The sequence below is a fragment of the Asparagus officinalis genome, chromosome 8 (assembly GCF_001876935.1).
Source record: "Asparagus officinalis chromosome 8, Aspof.V1, whole genome shotgun sequence".
Classification (NCBI taxonomy): Eukaryota; Viridiplantae; Streptophyta; class Magnoliopsida; order Asparagales; family Asparagaceae; genus Asparagus; species Asparagus officinalis.
The window spans coordinates 46747215-46757695 of record NC_033801.1 but is presented as its reverse complement, the minus strand read 5'-3'; the positions used below and the strand labels follow the sequence as shown (position 1 = coordinate 46757695).

At 36.2% G+C, this 10481-nt stretch overlaps 1 long non-coding RNA gene across 1 annotated transcript; it reads left to right on the top strand.

Moving 5' to 3' along the window:
* On the top strand, positions 4731–5235 carry LOC109851188. The gene is made up of 2 exons (XR_002249705.1): positions 4731–4810; positions 5148–5235. It is a non-coding gene; the product is annotated as an uncharacterized LOC109851188 (long non-coding RNA).

Below are 10481 nucleotides of genomic sequence, written 5' to 3'. Positions count from 1 at the left end.
AAATTCTAAATATGGAAATTTTGAGGGATTTCTCAGTCAAAGATCAAAGGGAAGGAAGAATCTAAGACAAATATGAAGATTTGAGGAAGAACGGATGCACGAGGGAAGAGAAATCGAAAAATAGGGGAGAGAGGGGGGCCGGCCCTAATGAGGAGAAAAAGACCTCTTTTTATAATGTTGAACCAAGCCTAGTTGAACCGGACCAGACCAAGTTGAACCGGACCAGACCTGGTTTGAACCAAAATTCAAATTGAAGCTGGATCGAGCATCGAAACAACTTCAAATCGACCGAGGGTTCAGTCCTTGGTTTATTCTTGCCTCTCCCACATATTCGGAAGGATCATAAGATTTTTTTTGAGCCTAATTACTGCCTTTTTTGGCTCATCATCAAGCCGGTTCAGCTCATTCGAGCACAGAAGTTACTCCAATAAGGTATATGAGTATAAACTATTCCCTATTTTTGATTGAGAAGTTCCTGAAGAATATTTTTCTAAATATTCTTAAGGATAACTCAACAACACTACGCCGGACAACGCGTCGCAAATAAAGACTCAACGCCAACAATCGATGGTCAGTTCTATGTTAAACCAACAAACACGAGCTAAAGATTAGAAAATCAGGAATCGACTTCAAGTTTAAAATTCCGACAACGGTCAGACAATAAATGCAGCACCGGAACTCTTACAGACATTCGACAAAGCACCGAATAGCCTGGAAGATTGAAGGAATCAAGAACAGAAGCCATTCCAAGGTCCCGTTACACCGACTGAAGGTTGGGACAATCATATCCAAAGTATTCCAGACTCTTCTATAAAAGAACGAGGCTGAAATACTTTGGAGGGGGTATCTGTAGGCATATAAAATTGCTTATAGGTCCCTTAGCACAGCTCGGCACAAACCGACGAACCAACGAGGCGACGAGATCGACAAATCGCACGCGAACAACGGAATGAATCCACCCGCGTGCAGAATCAAGCTAATGAGTTGAGGAATCAAGCCGGCCCAGATCTGTGCGCGGGCACAGTTCAGAGAGCCTATAAATAGGCCCCCCTTGGTTCATTTGTAAAGGTGGGAACTTTGAGAGCCGAAACTCTGCCGAATTGAGATTTGAGCTTGGAGTTTTGAAGACTTGAGGACTTGAACATTTAGATCTGATTCTCGGCAAGCATCCACGTCACAAAAGGCAGGAGTTCGAGAGAGAGAAAGAGCAGATCTGAGATCTACACGAGATCATACTCCGGATCAAAGCTTGGCCTTTGATCCCGAGAACTAAGGGCGATTATTTCCTTGGTGAATTAATCCCCCCGGCTATTATTTCCTTCGCGAAATAATACCCGTCAAATCGTGTAGATCCGACCGGATCTAGATCGCGCGGTGGTCCACGGATTAACCCCGGCGTTGGCAAAGAACCCACACAAGCGAGCGACCGCAAAACAGGAGCTCGTGATTTGTTCGACAAACAAGGCGAAAGTTGTAATCTTTTTTCTATTTTCTTTGATTCTTATTATAACCGGATCTTATAAAAAGACCGGATCTTTGTAACTCAAAAAGCTGTTATTTAAGATGACAATGGAATCAACAATGAAGAAGAACACAATTTTTCCCGCGAACACTCATGCCCCGAAATACAGTTTTTCACTGTTAACCGTCGAGATTTTAGTAGATTATGATCCAACAACCACCTAACTGAAGTGAACGTGATTTTAACTGAAGATAAGAGGGAATCGACCGTTCTTATCCAAAAACCGAGCTTTTAAAACCTATAAATATGGCCTTAGGGCCTTCATTTACACAGATCCAAAATTCTGGAGCCTCGACAAAGCCCTGTCAAATTGAAGAGTGAGGATCACGAATTTCAGAGAGGATGAAGAGATCTCAGTGAGATCTTCAGTACAAAGAGGATAAGAGTTCGAGAGATCTGCATTTCATTCATCCATTTCCCTTGAGATCGCACCTAGCCGTGATTCTCGAGAAGAGTGGGTATCTCACCTTGCTGAGATATTCGCTTTAGTTTCTTGTCTCCTTTGCGAGGCAACAAAATCTATATTCGGATCTGATCAGTTGGTGGTCCACGGATAAACCCCGGTACCGGCAAAGATCTCGCGCAAGCAGAAGACCGATAAACGATCTCTCTGCGTGAGTTTTCTAGGAAGTCATCTGTTTTGTTTTTATTGTAAGAAAAGTCTTATAAAAAAACTATTTTTTTCTTTATTTTTGAATCTGTAAACGCCTGAAGTTGTAATGGATTCGAAAGTAATGAAAGTGATTTCCGACGCGAACAATTCCCTTTAGAAATTAAGGTAATTCCAAAATTTGTCATTTTATCATCATTCAAGATTGAGCAACTATAAATGTTTCATTTTCCATCTAGTTTACTTTTTGATCATATAATTTGCATCAAGGATAATGTAAAATTTAGGTATATGGGTGAAGATTTGTTATCTTTTCTCTTTAATTTACCCTTTCGTTTATCACTTCTTTTCTTTCCCTTAAAAAATAAAAAAAATATGCCACTTGCAAACTTGATAAAGTTTATTAATAATAATTTACTTGATGAATTTTTAAACTTTCTAATTCTTAGTTATTTTTATGTTCAGGTTACTATTTTATGATAACTCTAAATAAATTTTTAAGAAATGATTTTTAAATTTTGGATGATTTTTCCAACCCAGATTGTAGGTTGGAGAATATGGATCGTTCTTAGGATGCTGAAATGTAGTGTTCACTTGACCTAATGCTTGATTGTTTTCTAAGAGAGGACATTCCTCCAAAACATAGGTTCGAGATAGGTGGTTATGGCATCTCGAGGGCAGAAACCTGATTAATTTGAGCTGATGCTCGTTCTTTAGTTTGAAGGACTTCTAACCCAATATAGTATGCATTGACTTATTTGTATACAATTGATAATTGAAGTCTCACAAATAATTAAACCTCTTCGTTCACCACAAGCGTGGTTTTTGTCTAAAAAATTAAGCATAAAAGAGGAATAGGAAGGACAATAAACTAATCTAGAACCACATATAATAACAATCTAAAATCCTATAGATAGTTCATTAACCCTTCCATTAATCATAGTCCAATTTCGAATTGATAGAGGTGGAAGTGTACCTATTAGTATTTTGTAGTGTCCATAAAGCACTAGTAGACATGTCGCGTGCTTAGAGACACACTTTTGGGTCACGAGGTGTGGCAATTATAAATCAAGGATCAGAACCAATAAAAAGAACACATGAATCCTATGTCCAAATTCATAAAATGATGAATTTTTTAATGGGTTTCACAATGATGAAAGTGAGATTGTGGGGATCGTAAATTACGGAGGGATCGCTGGTACATATACCACTTTATTATTATTATTATTATTATTATTATTATTATTATTATTATTTGATATTATACTTCAAATACAATAAGTTCCAAGTCAAACATTTTATCAAGGAGTTTTTTTAAAATACCCTTTTGCTAAATAATTAACAAAACCAACCGTTTTGCTAATTATTTAGCAAAACTGACCTCTTTTTGGCCAACAGGCCAAAAAGACCGAGGCCAAAAAGAGGTCGGTTTTGAAAAATTAGTTCTTCAAAACGTACGTGACTATTAGTCCCGTATGTTTAGTGGTCAGTAATTGACCACCAAACTTAAGCCAGAAAACCCATAGGGCTACTAGTCCCGTGGGTTTGTACTTGGGTTTAGACCGATGAACATCATTTGGATGGCTTGGATCCTTTGCATGATTTCATGTGCCTTTGACAGGCTTTGAAATTGGAAATATCCTGCGGGCCTTCTTGCATGGACTTGGGCTTGCTTTGATGATGGGTAGGCTTCTTGTGCTTTACTCGCTGGCCCCTATCGTCCTTCCTATGGATGATCAAAAGCAAGGTGCATGAGACCAACAATTCTTTTTCTCGCCATGCTAGCCATTTCATTCAATTTATTCATATGTTCTATTCCGGGACACTGGCATTCATGATTTTATTCTTTCTTGGTGCTCAACAAAATCCACAGGACTAGTACTCCCGTGGATTTTCTGGCTAAGGAGGTTTGAATATCCACATAATGCACAAGGCGTTTGTGATGCAATTTCACAAACTTGTCGTGACTATGAGATATAGAGGAATTTTTTCTATATCTTTTGACAATGCTTCCGAAAACACATCGATAATTTTAAAATTGAGAGAAATTCTGAATCCAATAATGAAGGGTAATTTTTTTCATACTAGATGTGTTTGTCATATTATTAACTTGCCTTAGATCTTCTAGAGGAGTCTAGTCTTCTGGGTTGCAAACATTCATTTCGTACTTTAGATTTTTAGTGTACCTTCGGTCAAGTTCTAGTTTCCTACCACTTTGTACTAGTCAGAAGGTATCATACCAAATTTCTATCACATACCTTTTACTTGATATTATCATTTTCCATATCCAATATATATCCATTTCCATCAAATATGTATCTTAAGAACACCATTTTTTCAATAGAATGATATCAAACGTCTTGTTCAAATTACATATCATGGGGATAATAGAAAGTTAGCCAAGGTTGGCCATCATAAAGTGCGCAGTTGGCAAGTATAAAAACCTGTAATTTATAGATATTTTTTTAGTTTAATTGTTAGATTCTATTTTCGAAATAGTTTACAGTTGACAGTCAGCTCTTTAATTGCTTTGTTCTTAAATTTAGGGGTTTCTGCTGATGTGGCTTTTTTTCTTTTCTTTTATTTTTCTGGTGGGTGAAGGCTACCCCTTCTGCAGGTTTTATATGGTCCAGATTGTGTATAGTTAAAATGTCGATTCATATTCCTAATTGGAGCAGGTACAAAAAATGATGCTTTGTCGCGTTTTTCATTTTGCTCCAAATATTACATATAATTTCTTGTGCCTAAGGTTAGAGAACTATATGGATGTCATTTGAACAGGACTTATTTTGCAGATCTAAACGTGTCAAAAATATTAGAATTAGAACAATATTACATCACCTTTGAAATGTTTGTTGCTGATGTCAAGAGAATGCTTACCAATGCTCCCACCTATAATGCTCCAGAAAAAATCTATTATAAATATGCTACGATGATGAATATTTCCTCGGAATGCTCCACATTTTTAATTTAACATTATTACTTTGACTAATACTGTGATTTCTTATTGCGCAGGCTTAGAACATTTTTCTTGATCAGGGTCTAGTCCCACCTTCTCCAAACAACTAGCAAGAATCCAAAGAATTGACTAATATATAGAAAATTTCTGGAAAAAAAGCCAGGATAGAACCATCAAATTATTTTTCTGGAGTAGTAACTATGTCAAAGCTTGAAATCCTGATTCATAAATTATGGGCGTTGACGAAACCTGTTGATATCTGATGATGTGGTTTATAGAGATGAGGATACACGATTGTTAACTACTGAAAGCATAGAGCTCCTGTAATGGTGATAATTCTAAAAATAAAATAAAAAATAAAAAATAAAAAATAGATAGGGCATTTTTCATCATATGTTGAATAAGAAAATACCATATTAATAGTAGTGTCAATCTAGTATCAAAATTTTAGTACAATTAGAAAGTTAGAATTACACTTCCCACAAGATTCCATATAGACAACCAATTATTTTACTTTAACAGTCTAGTAGGGTCACACTCGTATTTTATTATGACTGATGATGATTGGGTATACAAGCTTCATCAATTGTCAATGTGTTAGGCCATTGGAAGAAGTAACTAGAGAATTATATGATAGTTATTATCCAACTACAAAACTTACTTTAATTCATTTGACTTCAATTCCTCACATGTTTGCTACATATCCAGATGATCCACTCTTATATGATGTTATGAAGAATGTGGAAGTCAATTCCTCACATGTTTGCTACATATCCAGATGATCCACTCTTATATGATGTTATGAAGAATGTGGAAGAAAATTTAAATAAATATTTTAAAGGTCTACGATGATCCACTCTTATATGATGTTATGAAGAATGTGGAAGAAAATTTAAATAAATATTTTAAAGGTCTACCTTTACTTTATAGTTGTGCTCTACTGTTAAATCCTGGAGGAAAAATAAATGAAAAATAAATGGTTGTGGAAATTTAATTCAATCAATAAAATTTGACATGAACTATAATCAACTGAAAGTGGATCATGCAAAGTGAAAGGGATAAATTATATGAATTATATGCAATTTAATGTGGACCCCTAATGTAAAGAATTCATACTTTGACTTCTCCATCTTCATCTTTAACACCTTTATTATTTGGATGTCAAACTTTAATGAGACAAAGAAGAACCTCACAAGATGCAACTGAACATAGTTTTTATCTTAATCGATGTCAAACTTTAATGAGACAAAGAAGAACCTCACAAGATGCAACTGAACATAGTTTTTATCTTAATCTCTTAGATGGTCCCAACTAATAAAATGGAGGTTGCTAGTTTTGATGTATTAGCCTAGTGGAAAGTGAAAAGTGGAACTTATATTGTGCTTTCCCTTGGAGCTTGTGATATACTAACCCCTCCACTGTCTATAATAGCAGTCAAGAGTGCTTTTTCTAATGGTGGCAGCAGTCAAGAGTGCTTTTTCTAATGGTGGCAGAGAATTAACTGAGAAGAGAACTAACTTGAATAATGAGAGCTTGAAGAGGGTGATGCTATTGCTAGACTAGTGGAAGATAGATAAACGAACTTAAGAGATTGGCGTGTTTAACAAAGATTCTCCACCAAGAGGAGAAGCAAGTCCATCTGGACCATCTCGCAATTGAAGAAATTTTAAATTTTATTTTGTAATTTTTAAACTCTTGCCAAACTAGTGAGTTGTGTTATACTTTTTCATTTTCGGTACAAAAATTTACTTTTAGTCACGTTACTATTCAATTGCTACTTGTAACTCTTCAATTTCTAGTTTCTACAACTATGTAAAACATTCATAAATTTATTAGTAAAGTTATTCTTCTTCTATAAAGTATTATCTTTAATTTTGATGTTTAAATTTGATTAATTATTTTATTTAAAATTAAGCCTAAATATAGTTAAAACTGTAAAAAATAAGTTTGGCCAAAACTTAGAAATACTAAGAAGTTCAAAAATTAGAAATATTTTAAAAATAATAATAATTCGTAGCGGGAGTTTGAGTTTGAGCCCAATTTTAAATAGAATGTTTTTATATCTTTTGGGCCGCTAAGGCCCACCCAAAATAGACCCAACCCAGTTAAATGTCAGCTGGCAAGTTTTGCCCATTGGCTAATGGGGAAAAATTTGCCTGTTGACAATTTGAAATGGGCCTTTTTTTTTCTTTTTTAGAATTTGATTTTAATTTTTAAATCTATTCTAATTCATACAAATATCATTCAATCTTCAATCCTTATTCTCATTCTTATACTAATCTTCTTCACCTCTTTCCTTTTCATTGTTCTCACAGTCAAAAGCCATGATTTTCTTTGAGATATTTTTTGATGTAATGAAAAAAAATATTAGAGAAGTGTTGTTGAAAATGAAAGCTTAAAGAAAAATGAAGAGCAGAACCATCTCTACTATAATTTGAAGAAAATTATGGAATCAATTTGTATTTTTTATTTTCTTAGTCTAGTATATTTTCCTTTTAGTATGCAACTCTTTTATTCTAGTAGTCCGATACTCAAGTTATTAATGAAATTCATTTTACTTTGTTAATATTTTGGTATATAGAAGAAAAAAATTTATTAGTAAAACAATAAGAATTTAACATGTCTTAACCAGATCGGGCCTAGCCCATAGCTTGACAAGCCAGGTCAGCAGGCCGAGTTTGTGCATCACCCAAACCAAAACACCCAAGCTCAAGACCGACTTGGTCTAATATGGGTCATTCAAGGCCTGACCCATTCGAGCCTAGGACAAGGGGTTTCGGGCCGGGTCTAGCCCGAACTTGGCTTGTGTTCAGATCTACAAGGGAATTATTGTTAATCATAATATAGATGAGAAACTAAAGAAAGTGACATTAGATGTGGGGCCCATTTGAGTTGGAGAACACAAATAAACAAGCACATATGAAACTCTATCTAATTTTCATATATAGTATGACATGATACTAGCAGAATTGACCCGAGCGATATCGCAACATTTATGTGAAGAAACCAAAAAGTAATAGTTTAAACATTTGGTTAAAAAAAACACTATGCATCCAATCATTTTAATAAAGATATCACAAGGTAAAGTGAAATATACCAAAATTATATACCAAATGGTTGTATACAAAGCGTTTTAAAATTAATTCTTTTGAATATGTTGGATCTAAGTCGACAGGAAAGTGGGTGGTCAAAAAATAAATAGTGATACAACTTTCAGTTTATGTGTAAAAGTATTTTCTATAAGCGAGTAGATTTAAACGACTATAAATACCCATAATACCCTCCTCCTCTTTGTTATCCATTTCTTCACTCTCATCACTTTCCTCCGGCTATCTCCCCAAGCGCTCTCCTCTTTCCTCCATCCTCCTCCTCCTCTCCCGCAACAACTTCTCTCGCTAACTTCTCACCCACCCCTTCCCTCTTTCCTCCATCCTCCTCCTCCTCTCCCGCAACAACTTCTCTCGCTAACTTCTCACCCACCCCTTCGCTTTTCCCGTGCATCAGCTTTCTCACTCTCCTTCTCAACTCGCTACCATAACTTGTTAGAGGGAGATTACGGTGAAAGAAGAGGAGGCGGTAAGGGCCATTATGATATTGTGGATATTGTTTTTAATCAGAAATGCCCAAAAGTGTGTGACACCGTAACCATGGTAGCAATTAAAGGTTGTTTCCATAATAAAAATTAAAAGTGATATCTATTCATTTGGGTAAAAGTAAATGTGATTTTTATGTAAAAACTCTTAAAAATAAAATTGACTGTAGGGTAGAGAGACCTAGGGTTTTTGACATGAGATTTTTATGTAAAAACTCTTAAAAATAAAATTGACTGTAGGGTAGAGAGACCTAGGGTTTTTGACATGAGCCCCTTGCAGCTTACAATTTTGAATTTAGCCCATTAGATCATTGCAATTACTCTTGGGTCGCAAACTTTAAAGTTATTATCCCATTAATCCCTTAAGTCGTTGAAATTTCTATCAGGCCCATTGATTCTCCTAATTTTCTTCAAATTAATCTATCTAGCTATTGCGTCTAACTTAATTATTAAGAGGACTAATTTCAAAATAATTTAATAATTGAGGGGACTAATAGTAATTTCAATGATATAGGGACAAACTTCTCAATAACTTAAGAGGACCTAGTAGCAATGTTTGAGGGATTAATGTGTATGGAAGATAAAATAAACTTTCTTAAATGGTTTCAAAATAAAACTTCGGGTTTACATAAAAAAGGACAAACTCTTTGAGGGATTAATAAGTGTTTGGAAGATAAATAAAACTTATTTAGAAGAGAAGGCTGAGGTGGTTCGAACCCCCACAACATCAGGGCAAAATATAAAGCCATTACCAACCCCGCCAACAAATTTTCTTGGACTCATTTAGAGCTCTTTCACATAGGACATAATTTGGATGAACTGTAGCTATCCATCCCACTAAGACACACACACATAAAGAAGGTCATAATCTAATGTTGCCCCTTGTTTGGCTTTAACCTTTTACCTTGTCGGCGTTGATACGAAATCCTAAGGTTAACGTCGGTCAACGCGTAGCCTTAGGTCAACGTCGGTCAACGCGTTACTATGAAAGTCAACATTAATTGATAAGAAACCCCAAGATCAACGTCGATCAATGCGTTGCCCTAGGTCAACGTCGGTCAACACGTTGCGATACAGATAATTAGTTCAAAGTCAACTCAATGACACAAGCCAAAATCAACTCACTAATTTCGATTCGAGACTTCGACAACGGTCAGACGATAAACACGGCACCGGAAGAATTTTAATATTCGACAAAATACTGAATAGACTAAAATGTAGAGAAATCAAGAACTGAAGCCAGTTACAGATCCTTTGACACCGATTGAAGGTGGGGGTCTATCACATCCAAAGCATTTCAGACTCCTCTATAAAAGAATGAGACTGGAACACTTTGAAAGGGGTATCTATAGGTATCTAAAACTGCCTATAGGTTCCCGCACATTGCTCGAGAATAAGAGAAGACGATGAACGTCATCATCCAAATAGAGAAGGATTATCCGAGTGCCCGACGCACGCGTCGGGCAGCTCCAAGTGACCCCCGTGCTTATCAGTTAGCGCTAAGTGACCGGATGCGCACGTCAGTCGGTTCGCGCGCGTCAGTCAACGCCAAGTGATCAGATGCGCACGTCATTCAACTTGCGCACGTCAATTAACACGCTGATCAGGCAGCCCCAAGTGACCGACGCGTTCATCGGTCGGTCCAGCGAAACGTACAAGCTAACTAGTCAACCAAATACGCAAAAATGTGGAGAATACAAGTCCGAGAAAGTCGAGAAACACCGAAATACGAAAAGACATAAATAGTCTCAACTCGCGTGGGGGCGCGGGTCACCACCTGGTGACCCGTGCGCACGCG